The following is a 16,195-nucleotide window of genomic DNA, read 5'->3' as shown; positions in this document are numbered from 1 at the left end:
CGAAGAAAAAAAAAAACCAACAAAAAAACCAGGGAGTCTGGGACACTGACGCTAACCATTACCTCGACATGTTTCGACTTATGAGTAACTTACAAGTAACGTATGTCGACGTGTGTCAACGATCGCGTAGCGTGCCTACAACTTATGCCAGCGTATGTGGAACCTGTGTCATACGCCAAGTACGTCAAGAAATTTTCAACATCCTGAAAATTTCTCGACGTATGCCAGCGTACTACGACATATGCCAGCGTGCTCTTAACATATACAAAACTTACTCATAACGTATTCGACGTGTGCCAGCTTGGTTTCGCAAATTTTTCATACGTCGGCATACTCTGGCTAAAACGTCAAGGTGTGACAACGGCTTGACACTTCGATGTCTAGTGCGGTTATGATTTGAATCGTCGAGCTGCAGCCTATGAATAGCCTATGCCACATGATCGTCGGCGATATGCTGCCGCGCGCTATGCATAAGTTAGACTATCGTTGGGCATAGGTTGTGAACACCGACAACACGCTCAGCATTCGTTGGTATAAGTTATCTATATGTGATTGAAACGTTCTGTGTACATTACTAATACGATAGGCATACGTCCAACACGTTATTATACGCCCAAAACTTTAAAAAAAACATCGATAGTTCAGCGTACGCCAGTGTTTTACATACATTTTGAGACCTTGTCATACGCTGGCGAAAACATCAAGGTGTGACAGCCCCTTAAGTACGGTTGTACTTGAAAGGCTATTTTTGTATTCAGTATATTTGTATGTGTTCAACGCATTGTATAAAGAATTATATTCATTACATTGTATTTCATATCAATTATTATAATTTCATTTATTTCCGTAAGTCATTTTAGACAGGGGGTACGGGGAAATATTATGAAAGCTCATGGGGTACGGGCACATAAAAAGGTTAAGAACCACTGGTCTTGTGGGTAAAAGGGAAAGATGTGTTGCATGGGATTCCTTCAGTTAGCCTTCTTCAACCTTCAATCTTTGCGTTCTTTCACCATGCCTTGCGTGGGACTCCTTCAGTTAAAGTTATTTAACCTTCTCTTTCAGTTAGATCTCTTCAATCCTCAACGATTGCGGTTCTTCCACTCCTTTGCTATACCCCTTTCTCTCACACGAAGCATGCAAGCATGCACGTAAATCAGTAAAGGCTGAGAGTAACCAAGCAAGCGCACCATGAGTGCCTGCGCACCTGCGCACCAATTCTCAACTGCCATTTTCCCTCAGACCTTAATTCTGCTGACCATACTATACCACGCTCACCACAACCACTTCATACGACTACTAAAAAATACCCGCAACAACCGACGCTTACATTTTCCATTACAAACGGGACCATTATTCACAACTTCGTCACAAGGAACTTCAACCTCTTCCCCACAATGCCACGTTACAATCCCACCTCACGACAAATGCCACGTGTTTCCATTGCTCTAAAACTGCCGCAACTGCCGCATGTTCATGGAACACTTACCACAGCCTCGAAGGATATGGAGGAGACAAACGTCGGGTTATTTTGGGGCAGAACTTGAAGCGCGAACATGTGCTGCACCTCTTTTAAGGATCTCTCGATAGCACAGGGATTTCCCTAAAATCCTACAATTGATTGGAGGTCAGCACACATTCGGGTCCAGAGAGCACCTCCATAAACCGTGGCCCCATGTAAAAGTTGGAGCTTTTATTCATGCCCCTGTTGGAGAGTGACTGAGCTGGATTTCACACTCGGGGCCTGGTGGGGCATGGCTACAACTGTGATGGACCAATGGGGAGGCTCAGTTTCACTGAGAGCCTCTTTTGATCTGAAGTTTGGCTTCTCCCCTCATCCGGGGCTCACAAAAAGAGCATACGCAGCTCATTCTGGGCAGCAGTATCACCAGGGACAGAGCTGGGGAGTATCGCCAAGAGCATCACAGAGAGATCGCCGGGGACAGAGCTGAAAAGAAGATGCCAGAGCTCACCAGACATCTCCGGGGAGACGGGCGGTGCAAGGACAAGCGTCGAGTAAGCATGACCAGGTGTGGGGTCACACATTGCTGCTGTGAGCCAGGACTGCTTTCATTTCAACGTCACTCATTTAGGTTGCATCCTACAGCGACACTTACACAAACAGACTCTTACATGATTTAAGGTGGGATGTTTTCTTTGACGCATCTTTCTCATAGCATCTGTCTCTCATCAACTGTGGATGCAAAAGAGAAATCAATTTGGGGAAGCCCGACAAACTGTTCTCTTCGGAGCAAAACCCGAGAGCGAAATGAAGAGTGAACTGAACTGACCTGCACCTCACATTCTTCCTCTTGCACTATGCCGCACCTCACATCACATTACACTTGCACCTCTCAAACATGCACCCTGGACACCCTCAGTATTTCTCTCTCCTCCCCTTTCCTCAGCATTCTGTGTTGTGCAGGTGTGCTGGCTGTGCCAGGTATTGAGAGGTCGTTAATCCTCAACTGTTTCTATCTCTCTGTGCTATCTCTAATTTTCCTCAGGTCTGTGTGTGTGTGTGTGTGTGTGTGTGTGTGTGTGTGTGTGTGTGTGTGTGTGTGTGTGTGTGTGTGTGTGTGTGTGTGTGTGTGTGTGTCGGTGTGTGTGTGAGTGATGGCACCTTTCATAGCATAAGCTAAGACTATAAGAATTTTCAGGATAACTCTGCACTGTCTTCTTTTGTAAATATTGTTTGCCTGCACCCACAATTTCCTTGCTTTCCTTGCTGTACATTTGCAATAAATCCCATTACTGTGCTGCATAACTATCCTTGCTCCTGGTTTAAATAAATGTGTTCGTTAGAAATGTACCCAGCTCGTTTTTGTATTTTCCTCCATTGTTCTAGCATGGCTTGCACCATAGCTTATCCAGGACGTTATTCCGCAATAATCGGTTAAATTGCCAATATGTACTTGGCAGCTCTGCTCGGCTGTACCTGATCCAGTAGGTAATTTAAATAACAAGTCCGTACCGAGGGCACGATTTCCCCATAAAGAGGTCACGTGTCCTGAGGGAAACGGTTGTTAGACAGAGGACCCTCGGTCACATGGTCAAGTTATTGGTATTCGCGGTCGATTAGTGACCCGCCACAACACAAGGTTATTCGTGTGCGACGGCCTACGATTCCCAGTGATTCCTGAGGGGAGCCCAAGACTAGACATTATAAATAAATGTGTATTTTTGTTTAATGGAACATGTGACTTGTCATTCATTAGGTCCACTGGCAAATTCCCACCATTTACTCCAAGTCGTCCCCACACCAGAGCAACTGTGCAAAGTGTTTTGTTTTAATTTGAACTCCAGATAACGTTTTGATGTTGGCAGGGCCCACGCATATTTACGTGACATCGGCCATTGAGAACCGAATTCCTCAGAGCCTTTTGTTAAGGTGGTTATGTTGGCCTCCTGCTGAAATATGGGCCCATAATATGGTCATTACTCATCTCTGCTCCATGCTTGTAAGGTCCTTGCTTATCAGTGATGTGCCTCAAGAATACAAAACTTCTTAAATATACCTTGGAAACTTTGTTTCACCCAGTAATATCCCAATAACATCAGTCCTGCATTAGAGGCACTGTTGTGTTCAAAAGAATCGGATAACTTTGCGTGCAAAGACAGTATGAAAGTGCCATGTGCTGCTGTGTTCGTACGATCATTTTATAAACTCGACAATGAGAAGTTTTTAACTCTCTACAAAATGCATTTTGTGTTGATTACCTTCTATATTTTATAGACCTCAATGACATGTCAACAACTGCAGCAGTTTCTTTAAATTTTACCTGTTTTTATACTCTAACTAAACGGTGTCACTATAACCAAAGAAAGTTTGAGATGTAGTTAGACCTGCAATGACAAAATATGTCTTACCCATGTATGACAGCCACATATAGGGAGCGTTTTTTTATGTGCCCAACATGGTGCCATTTTTTTTTTCCTTCGTGGTTCCTTCATCATAATAGTAGTGGCCGCATTTGAGTCGATGTGTACCTGGATTCACAGGATTTTTTTTTTATTGATTTGGCCATTAGGTGCATTTCACATTCTCTTGTGGATGTATGGAGGAGCGAACATAGCCTTGCTTGCTTAAAGTATATAGGTATAATTTAATAACGAGTATCATTTAATAATAAAAAGAACTAACGAGTCATAACTAAGCCGATACGGCTTAGTTATAAGACTCGTTATTTTTTAAATTATCAGATTTCACAACATATTTTGACACATATTTCATCCGAACGATATCTAATTATCAAAACCAAAATAATATTTCACTGATATACTTTAATTAGTACGTGAGAGTTGATCGTAGAAAATCATGTCAATAATGCATGAAATCGCTACAAGCTCCCAATATGAAAATTATAGTGCTTACAAAAGCGATTTTTTTCAGTGATTCTTAGCTATGATGAACAGGCATTCAATATGAATGATGAAAGTGGGGGAAAAATCTTTATGGTTCAGAAATTGATGCAGCCTGTTCCAAGTCAAGGCGTGGTTGAGTGGGCCAAAAATCATGGCGGCTTCAGACACCACCGAGGTTACCCAGGAAACGCCTTAAGACCCAGGAAGCGAGGTGGCCGAGGCTCGCCTGATGAAGGATATAATTAAATAATGCCATTAATTATCTTCAAAAGGGGTGTTTTAATTAACCCAAACACATAATTTTCACTCTTGCACTTTCTTGGAGTTTTCTTCGTATGCATGTAACGTTTGAGGCTGCGAGGTTTTATGGTTTTGGAGTTTTGGAGGGGAGACACACATTGACTTTTATTAGTATATATATATATATATATATACAGTCAAAGCTCGTTACTATGCCACCTCGCTTCTATGCCACTCTCGCTATTATACCACTTTTGCTCGGTCCCGACAAAATTCAATACAAAATAAATTTACTATGCCACCCCCTACTCTCGCTACCATGCCACTACTGTGTGACTGTTAAAAGGAACGAGTCGTGAAAAAGTCTGTATTGCGCAGTGCTCGATTATCACACTCACGTCCAAAGGCGAAGCGACGAACTACAGTCCAGCTGCGCACAACATAACTCAATACGTACGCGCATAGTTAGACTGTGTCAAAACACGCGATTCTTCTCCCTGATGCCAGCCACAACAAGCCAATCACAACACGCACAACGAGACACAAAAAAGCGCGAGCACACACACAGACACGCAGGCACACGTACAACAGTGACATCATTTTTTTTCAAATTCAGCCCATAATGTCAGCTCAGAAACGCAAGCGAACCGACTTTACGCTGAAGGAGAAGGAGATCATCGATGCCGCGAAGAAGGAGCCGAATCAGTCCAAGTTGGCCAGGGAGATTAGCAAGAAATGGGGCGTCGAAGTTAAGAGAACCACCGTGAAGGGCATTCTCAGCAAGAAGGATGCAATCGAGGCTGCAATAAAAGCTGGATTTCCATCGAAGCGCATGAAGTTGACGCAGGCTCACGACCCGAAGCTTGATGAGGGAGTGCTCATGTGGCTGAAGCGATCAAGAGGACAGAATGTGCCTGTCAGCGGCGATCTGATCAAGGAGAAGGCGATGAAACTGGCCGAGTTGATGCACATCCCAGACTTCATGGCGAGCGACGGTTGGTTGGGCAATTTCAAGAAGCGCCACGGCATCACGTTCAAGACAGTGCAGGGCGAAGCTGGAGCGGTGGATTCGCAATCCCTTCTTGAGTGGCAACAACAGGTTCTCCGGCCCTTACTCGGGCAGTTCTCCGCAGACGACGTCTTCAACCTGGACGAGACTGGACTCTTCTGGCAGCTGCTTCCGAACAAGACCATGGCTTTCAGGGGAGAGCGGTGTACTGGAGGAAAGAAAAGCAAGCAAAGGATCACTCTTCTGGTTGGGGCAAACATGAGCGGCAGCGAGAAGTTCCCTCTTCTGGTGATTGGCAATTCCAAGAAACCCCGTGCCTTCAAGAACAAAGAGATCCCGGTCAAGTACAAGGCGAACTCGAAGGCGTGGATGACGGCGGAGCTTTTCGAGGAGATGTTGCGTGCGTGGGACGGACGACTCGGCCAGCAGGGACGCAGAGTGCTGGTCTGTCTCGATAACTTCTCTGGCCACCCTCCCGAGCTCGAGCTGAACAACATCCAACTGGTCTTCTTCACACCCAACACGACAGCCACTTCGCAACCAATGGATCAGGGAATCATAGAGAACCTCAAGCGCCACTACAAGAAGCTCCTGCTATGCCGCCGGCTTGAGGCCATAGACGAGGGAAAGGAGTTCAAGTTCACGTTGCTCGACGCTCTACACGTCGCCCGGCGTGCTTGGGAGCAGGTCGGCAAGTCGACGATCAGGAACTGTTTCGCGAAGGCCAAGTTCATCGAAGAGGAGATCCAAACTGAGCCACAGGATGTGGAGCTGCCCGACATCTGGGAAGCTCTGCCTGCCGAGGAAAAGATGCACGAGAACGAGGAGATCGAGCTGTCTGACTTTCTCGAAGCCGACGAGCGCCTCGCGACTGGGGGGATTTCACGCTGGAGGAGATTGCGGAGGAGATTCTGTGCAGTGAGGAGCTGGTGGAAAGCGAAGATGACGAGGTAACTGTCGAGGAGGAAATCGTTCCGTTCGAGGAAGCCCAGCGCGCTTGTAGCACCGTCCGGAAGTTCATGCAGCAGAGAAGCGGGAAGCCCGGTGTGATGCAAGCGTGCGATCGGCTAGACAACGAGATGCACGAGATCTGCCGAAAGAAGATGCGCCAGCCGACGATTCTTGAAAGCTTTGTGTGTCGTGAATTTCTCGCCATGCCATATGTTAGTGTGTGAACTCTGTTAGTGTGTGTATGTTCTCCGTTCGTTTTGCTTATACAACAGTCGTGCCTTTTACTTGCTGGAATAAATTTTGTCTAAAGATTAACTACAGATGGGTAACTTGAGAAAATAAGGCCGTTTTTACAAAATCTCGTTACTATGCCACTCTCGCTACTATGCCACTTTTGCTCGGTCCCGACGGGTGGCATAGTAACGAGCTTTGACTGTATATATATATATATATATATATATATATATATATATATATATATATATATATATATATATATATATATATATATATATATATATATATATATATATATATATATATATACATACATACGAAGCCTGGTGTTGGCGCAGTGGTTAGGGCAGCGGCTTGGGATCCAAGAGGTCCTGAGTTCAAGCCCCGTTGAGCCACTGAATTAATACACCAGGGGGTTGACTCAGCCTGTCATCCTTCCGAGGTCGGCGAAATGAGTACCAGTATACTGGGCCGGTGTATACCCTGGTTAAAATAGGTGTATCATATCCCTGTGTCGTAAGAGGCGACCAGGGTTGCATCAGGAAGGGCATCCGGCGTAAAACATGTGCCAAATCACTATGCGGATCATACGGATGATCCGCTGTGGTGACCCCAAACGGGAGCAGCAGAAAGAAGAAGAAGAAGAAGAAGAAGAAGAAGAAGAAGAAGAAGATATTTATACATACATACATATACTTGGTCTCGGCTTGTGGAAAAGTTCAGACGCAGAACAGATCAGGACACAATATAACAAAGGGAACTTCAGGAGAATGGGGAAACAACAAGAGCAGGGCGGAGGGAAAAGGTAGACAGAGACGGACAAATTAGGGATGCAGGTAATGATGAGTATAAGGGGAGAACGCAAGAGATGGACAAGATGCATACGTTAGCAAAAAAAAAATTATTTGGGGTGGGGGGGGGGTGGTTTATCGGGTGTCGAAAGATTGTGGCTTTGAATGGGGGATGACCTGAGATGGTGGTGAACAGCTTTCTTGATGACCAGGAGAAAATAATGAGATTAAAGACTGTGTGGAAGGTGGTACCACAGGTGGGAAAAGAGAGGAATGAATGACTGGGGGTGAGCAGTGGTTCTGGATTTAGGCAGTTTCATTCAGAGGGCTGGAGTTGAGCTTCTACTCACCCAACAATGTAAGGAGGCTATCAATATCAGACATGAGGTCAGGGATGTCTCTCTGGACATATCTCGTGCATTTGACACAGTCTGGAATCCTTCCTTACTCTCCAAACTCTCTGCCTGTGGCATCCAAGGCCAACTTCACACATGACTTACTGACTTCCTCTCTACTCGTAGTTCACTGAATGGAATCCCTTCATCCCCTCTCCCTGTCAGTGGTGAGTACCCCATGGCAGTGTTCTGAGCCCAGTATTATTCTTGATCTTCAACAATGATCTATCTGACTGAAAAATCCTCTTTATCTATTTACTGATGACTCCACCCTCTGCCATGACATCCCTCTTCCTTCAGACAGGCAGGCTGCAACCTCTTCCCTCTCCTCAGACCTTGAAAAATAAATTATAAGCAGGTCAAACACTTGGAATATGTCTTTCAATCCTGACAAATCTCACACTCTCACTGTTTCTCTCCGAAAGGAACATCTTGCATCTCAATCCTCTTCAGGAAGTTCAGCCATTCAAACTCCTGGGTCTCACGATCAGCCATGATCTTTCTTGGGCAAACCACATTTCCAAGCTTGCCTCCAAAGCCAGTTGCCGACTGGGCATACTCCATCATGCCAAGAACTTACTTGGCACACCTGAACTCCTATCCACCTCTAAGGCCTTCTACAGCAAGGCCTTCTTGGGCCTATCACTTCACCATTGCAGACAGGTCGGTGGTCTCTCTGTCTTCTACCACCTCCTTTCTGGTCTTTCACCCTCTGCTTTTTCCATGCTTTGTGCGCCCCCTCCAACCCTCAAATTTTTGCAGGGCACACTGTCCACCATCAACCCACTTCTCGTGAATGTACCTCAATCCAGGGTCAATGCTCATCTCCACTCATTTGTTCGTCTTTTTCCCCATCTGTGGAACCAACTTCCACATTCTCTTTAATCTAATTCTTCTCTCCAGGTCTTCAAGACAGCTCTTCACCACCATCTCAGTCCACCCCAATAGAAAACTATGATATTTTCTACCCTCTTTAACCCAACCCCACCCCAACCCCTTCTCCTTCCAAATTTCCAGTTCTTCCTCCTGAGAGTTTCCTTCTGTATCCATCTTGTCCACACCATGCATCCTTCCTGCCCCCCATTCCTCCCCACACCTATTGTTTGTCGATATCTGGCTCTATCTTGGCCTTCAACGTTGCTGTTGATGTTTCTGCCCTCTCTTGTCTGTTCCTTTTGGCTTGTTGTGTCCTGATCCATTCAGTGTACAAGCTCTTCCACAAGCCTCGACTCTGTATATAAAAAAGAAATATGCTGTAGATGAGGCTAGAACTGGTGGTGGGCCATGCGTGTCAGACAGGAATATGGGAAAATGTGTTTTTACAATTGAAATATTTATTTCTCATGAAATAAAAAAATATGGTATCATGAAAGACAGGATTATCAATGAATGCATTACAGATCTGGCGGTCAAAAGAAACAAACAAACAGTCATAGACTGGTATTTACGAAATCGTCAACTTGACCTCTGACCTTGTCTAATAAAAGCTGTCTCTCGAGAGAAGGTAGCGACGCAAACCAGAAGTTTCTACGATGATTCTGCACCAAACCATCAAAAATCGAATGTTTGACCTCACTGTGACCTTGACCTTTGACCGATTTTGACCAAAATCTCATCAGCGCTAGCCACCACCCTCCTGAATCACGTGGTGTAATTTGACATTGGTAGCTTCTTCCGTTCTCGAGTTATCATTTTTTGGATGTTTGACCTCACTGTGACCTTGACCTTTGACCAATTTTGACCGAAATCTAATCAGCACTAGCCATCACTCTCCTGAATCACGTGGTGTAATTTGACATTGGTAGCTTCTTCCGTTCTCGAGTTATCGTGCCGACAAACAAACAAACAAGCAGTCAAAGACTGTTACTTACGAAATCGTCAACTTGACCTCTCACCTTGTCTAATAAAAGCTGTTTCGAGAGAAGGTAGCGACACAAAGCAGAAGTTTCTACGATGATTCTGTACCAAACCATCCAAAATCGTAACGTCGACCGAAGCAAAAATCTCCATTTATCCACGCAATTATTTAATATTATTTTATCAAAGTCACAAAACCGTAATATTCGGCCATCCACCAACAATCTTTACATAATCCGACGGCTTAGCGATTCAGGCATGCGACGATAACCTTTATTGGGATAAAAAATGACTTTTGAACACCATCTTTATCGAAAACACCGTCAGCGCGCACACGCAAAACCTTTACGTGGGTCAACGACGCGTCTGCTTGAGTGCACTGCATCATGGGATGACCCGTGACCCGTCGAGTGAAATATTTTTTATACAATCTTAAAACGTCTCCAAAACATCCGATTTTTACCAGAATTTCGACAACCGAGTTTTAAGCGTCCGAAGCAATCGCAAAAACCAAAGACAAAATTAAAATCGAAGTTAAAACGAACTCGTAACGTCGAGCGAAGCAAAAATGCTCCATTTCTCCACATTAATTTATGGAATTATGTTTGACCTCACTGTGACCTTGACCTTTGACCGATTTTGACCAAAATCTAATCAGCGCAAGCCATCCCCGTCCTGAATCACGTGGTGTAATTTGACATTGGCAGCTTCTTCCGTTCTCGAGTTATCGTGCCGACAAACAAACAAGCAGTCATAGACTGGTACTTATGAAATCGTCAACTTGACCTCTGACCTTGTCTAATAAAAGCTGTCTCTAGAGAAGGTAGCGACGCAAACCAGAAGTTTCTACGATGATTCTGCACCAAACCATAAATCGAATGGTTGACGTCACTGTGACCTTGACCTTTGACAGATTTTGACCAAAATCTAATCAGCGCTAGCCATCACCCTCCTGAATCACGTGGTGTAATTTGACATTGGTAGCTTCTTCCGTTCACGAGTTATAATTTTTTTGATGTTTGACCTCACTGTGACCTTGACCTTTGACCGATTTTGACCAAAATCTAATCAGCGCTAGCCATCACCCTCCTGAATCACGTGGTCTAATTTGACATTGGTAGCTTCTTCTGTTCTCGAGTTATAACTTTTTTTTGGATGTTTGACCTCACTGTGACCTTGACCTTTGACCGATTTTGTCCAAAATCTCATCAGCACTAGCCATCACCCTCCTGAATCACGTGGTGTAATTTGACATTGGTAGCTTCTTCCGTTCTCGAGTTATCATGCCTACAAACAAACAAACAAACAAACAAGCAGTCATAGACTGGTACTTACGAAATCGTCAACTTGACCTCTGACCTTGTCTAATAAAAGCTGTCTCGAGAGAAGGTAGCGACGCAAATCAGAAGTTCCTACGATGATTCTGTACCAAACCATCAATATTTCGAATGTTTTGGATGTTTGACCTCACTGTGACCTTGACCTTTGACCGATTATGACCAAATCTAATCAGCGCCAGCCACCACCCTCCTGAATCACGTGGTGTAATTTGACATTGGTTCTTCCGTTCTCGAGTTATCTGTTCCAAACCATCAAAAATCAAATGTTTGACCTCACTGTGACCTTGACGTTTGACCGATTTTGACCAAAATCTAATCAGCGCTAGCCATCACCCTCCTTTATCACGTGGTGTAATTTGACATTGGTAACTTCTTCCGTTCTTGAGTTATCGTGCCTAAAAACAAACACACACACAAACACACACAAACAGAGGACGGAAGTCATCAATATACTTAGGAAATCTAAAGATTTTTTAAAGTAACAAACAGAGGACGGAAGCGATCAATATACTAATGAAATCTTTACATTTCGTAAGTAAAAAAGTGGGAAGAAGGAACATGCAATGTTATGTTAGAAATAACCCACTGTTGTGCCAAAATACCACACTCAAACAACGAAGGGGAAGAGAGTAGGCGAAGACCGTGATAGTACAGCTTTGTGTGGTTCAGGGCAAGATAATGGATGGCGATAAGGAAGTGGCTTCTGCGTCTTTCCAAACCAGACATGGAAATGGGGAGAGAGAAACATGTTAACTCCCCAAGGTCCTACTCCAACTGCTGTGCACATGCACAAACATGACCTTTGTGGGACCAGGACCGCCTTTTCAGCACATGGCTTGTCCCATCATTGGTCGTTGATGTTTGTGGGTAGCACCATCTTCTGAGTTGTCCCACCCTGTGGGGTGGCACTTCACTAAAATGTTCTGCCCCGCTCCAAGGCTCTACAGCTCACTTTACCACCATGGTTCACTGTCTGCCAGCCCGACAGTTCATAATGGTTCCTTCCGCTTTAAATGCACGAAATGCTTTCTTTGTGCCTTTTGTGCCCAAGTCCGAACCTGGCCTCACTGTACAGGGGATTTTACACCATACAATTTTACCCTATTCTGCTGTATTGTTTACAATCACTGTCCATCAGTGCACATATTACATATGACTTACTCCTGCCACATCCCGAACACAAGAGTAATTCCACCGTACTTTAATAAATGGTTCATACTATTCTTACCATAATCTATCTATGGATCACCCCCAGCCCTTCCACATAATACTATATCTGTATTGAAAAATAAAACATTGGCACATCTTAATGTATTATGAGTGTCTTATTTATGGAATGATTTGATTGCCCATTGTTGGCGTATGGTTAGTTTGGCCCATTTTATCTGCACCGTGTCCTCTTTGCAAGCACTATTTAAGTTGTAATTTGTTCAGGGTGCATGTGATAGCTTGGCTACTCTTCACAAAGGACACTATGGGATCTTTAACATCTGCCAACAAATGTTAGCAGATGGGATACCCAGTTCAATGTACATTCGAGGGACAGCACACACATTGATGCCTTTCCCTGCATGTGAAAGACCACGATGGCAGTTTATTGCTGTGTCTGCATTCAAACCCAGGCTAGACAGCTCAGGGGTGTGAGTGCATCCATCTCGGCTATCTTACTAATCCTGACAAGGCCTTGTGCATCCAGAAGGAAGTTTACCCTTCCACTGAGCGTTTTGTCATCCGGTACCTGCTCAAAGCGTCTCACAAGGTGGTCGATAACCTCACACCATTTTGGGCACAAAAAAAAAAAACATTTGCATCCCTGTGCATCCTCCACACCCACGGTTGCTAATCTTTGGATTCCGTGTCGCAAATCTCTTTATCCCGTTGGTAATAGCAAAATATGAGTTTAAATAGAAATGCATAAACAAAGCAGGTTTGAGAAAAAGGAATGCTGTAATGGGGATGCCCTCTTGAACTGAGAGAAAGCTCCTTTACATGGGGATGCAAACTCATCTCTTTCAGTAATCCTAGAAGTTTCCTTCCCTCTCTTGTTTTATTTTTTTTTGCTTTACAAAATGTTTTTTTTTCTCTTTTTTTATATTCGGTATAATCTACATCGCATGCATTTTGCTCATTACACTATCCGGGTAATTTACGTTAATTGCGGCTGAATGCTTAATGCCATGCCTTCTGCTGCAAAATCTCGCTGCCACGCACGCCTGATCAGGTTTTCATTCTTCCACTTTCCATGGCCTTCCCCCGTGTGGCACGCACGAATCTCCTCTATTATCAGAGGACATCAATGAACAAAAACCCCTACCAGGCCACTGTCATTAACTCAGATATTCAACTGGATGAAGCAGAAATTCATGATACTGAAGTTGTTTGGTTCAAATAGCCTACTCCATGTCTCCCCTGCAGTGGGAAGACTGGTTCACAAGACATATAATTTTGAGGCCGAAAGAGTGCTTGCGCTCACTTTGGAAGCTGCAATGCTCTCTCACATTGTAATGAGTTTGCTCCCATCATAGCTCATTCGAACTTAAAAGCTTAATGGTCTTGGCCGTTTTCCCCCTGACTTCTTATTATTAATGAAACCAATTTGGAAAATGTAACAAGTGAAAGGTAGAATCTATTAAACGACGCACACTTTCGTCTTGTTTTTCTTTCCTGGGAAAATTGATTTTGGCACTGTTTGAGTACAAAATCTTGGATTCGTGCAGCAAAACGAGAATCTTGCTTTGTGATTCCGAGGGAATGCCACCCTCGTCGTGAGGAATCATTATTCATTTAAAGGCTCTGATATACAACTCAAGTTGCAATGTTTTAACATTTGCCTTGTGCATTGTAGCTTTCCATTCAGATTGAAGACATGCATCCTACTGAAGCGTCCCCTAAAATTGCTCCTGCTGATTCGAACAAAAAATCCAGAAGATCGAATGTTTGCCTGGGGCTGGTAATATCTCCTAGGGTTGGGAGGTGGGTGAGCGGGTTGTGGTCGGGTGTAGTTATTTCACCTCACTGTCTGCAGAAGCATTTGGCCCGAGGCTCAGCCTGCGTTGTAACCAGCGACCACATTGAAATGGAATTGGCAGCGACAGAAAGCAGACGGGAATCGCATAGACGTGAGAAAACCCTGACATGACTGATGCGACTCGGTGACTGCTCAGGCAGGGTACTTGGGTTGCCGAAGTCATCCATCATCAGCCTTGCCCTGAGGTCTGATGATGCAGAATTAATTTTGAATCAACATGGAAAAGGAATCGTATCTGGCTATCAAGTCGTGTCAGCAGAGATCTGCAGACTTGATGCTGCAACGGGTTCAGAGACAGTAGCTCCCTCTTGAGCGATCGTGCTATCTCTGCTATTTGAGCACTTGCCTTCTTGCTAAGGAACCAATTGTGAATTTTAACATCAACACGTGACCCAAGGTTGCAATATTCTCATCGCTTGATTATATTCTTGGTGCTCTTTGCTTACTTATTTGGCTTGTCATTCCTTGTGGATCCAATCATGGACATCTGCCAGTGTCGAGTAAGAATGGGTCAGCGGAAATTGTTGTGCTGCTTACACGTTCAGTTGCCAGTTTCAGAATCATTAATCGTAGGGAGAGCTGAACCAGCAGCCAATTTTTATAGAAAATGGCCTCATGCCATCACCTCGTGGGCAGCGTGCAAACGCCGTGCAGAAAAATAGTCTGATCTTATAATAGTGGACCCCAATATCTCGTTTGATTGAAATAATTTACCCAAATTTATATGTTTTTACTCAAATGTGAGTGTTGTCTAGAGTTAATGGTTACTTTTACTTATTTTCTCTTCTGTTTTCTTGGGTGCCCATCTCCCCTCATTCCAGGTGCTTGGATCATCACCAAATGGCCCATCCACCGGACTTGAAAACGGTGAACACTGTTGTTGCCCATCAGTGGAGGGCAGACACGTCGTGTGGAGGAAAACAAAGAATTGGATGGATCGGTAAAGCTTGTCATTGGTGCATAACAATGAGAAAAGTTAATCGAAGAAATAACATTTTATTACCTCCAGCACCGAAGGTGAAGGGGGTTATGTTTTCACCCCTTTCTGTCTGTTTGTCTGTGTACGGGATATGTCAAAAAGTTGAGGACGGATTTGGATTAAACTTGGTGGACACGTTGGATGTAAGACAAGGAAGTATTGATTCGATTTTGGTGAAGATCCGGATATGACGACTAGAATTTTTTTAAGTGATTCTTCACCATTGAGAGATCGTGCCAAAAACGATATAGTACTGTATAGCATGATATTTCAAAAATGTATTGGGCCTGATATGTTCCCGTGGATCAGGCATTACGTGGTGGAGGTATGCGCTCTATCAAGTGCTCTTCTAGTTGATATTAGAGTTTGCTGTGAGGTAGCTCATATATGACATAAACGAAACACATTTTCTTGTCTTCCATAAAACATGAGCACTAACCCAAAGAGGACAAACATTCTTTAGGGGTGTCTTCAGAAATACTTTCCAACCCACAAAACAAACCAATGGTCAGAATTCTTTCATAGTTTAAACTTAACAATCCCAGAGGACTCCTGGTCTCACAATCCACTTGCTTTTTTATTATGAAGGATCTGGTAATACCTGTACTCGTAGAACTGCCACACTGTGATATTGAAATTATGGTTTCATTTGATGTTATTTCATTCGTCACATCCATACTTGTGTATTTGGCAATGCAGACTTTGAAACAGTACATCACCAATGCAACGACCAAGAGCTAGCCAGCAACGACCAAGAGCTAGCTAGCAACAGCCGCCTCGGCTCTGGGCATCTCATGTCACCCATTCAACTTTTCCTCAAATCAACATCCTTCGTATTCGACAGCACTCTATACCATCAGCATCAAAGAACGCCGATGGGCTCACCAATATCATAGCTCATCGCCAAATTGGTGATGCAATGCTTTGAGGAATGAGCATTACATGGTGATCCTTCTCTGAGGTTGTGGCTGTGTTGCATTGATGATACTTTCGTTATCTTCAA

General features: G+C 44.1%; 1 long non-coding RNA gene across 2 annotated transcripts in view; it reads left to right on the top strand.

The window, feature by feature from the left end:
- Positions 1 to 16,195, top strand: part of LOC147013239 (uncharacterized) — a 178,012-nt gene that overhangs the window by 147,843 nt on the left and 13,974 nt on the right. Inside the window, exons 2-3 of one of the 2 annotated variants that reach the window (XR_015051245.1) lie at positions 15,035 to 15,153; positions 15,892 to 15,944. This is a non-coding gene — a long non-coding RNA (uncharacterized LOC147013239). Of the gene's footprint in view, positions 1 to 15,034; positions 15,154 to 15,891; positions 15,945 to 16,195 lie in introns of those variants that run through there. The other variant, XR_015051246.1, reaches the window with a different exon arrangement.

The sequence above is a fragment of the Eptatretus burgeri genome, chromosome 14 (assembly GCF_056783735.1).
Source record: "Eptatretus burgeri isolate ZD-2024b chromosome 14, Ebu_testis_v1, whole genome shotgun sequence".
Classification (NCBI taxonomy): Eukaryota; Metazoa; Chordata; class Myxini; order Myxiniformes; family Myxinidae; genus Eptatretus; species Eptatretus burgeri.
This window is presented reverse-complemented; position numbering and strand designations above follow the sequence as displayed.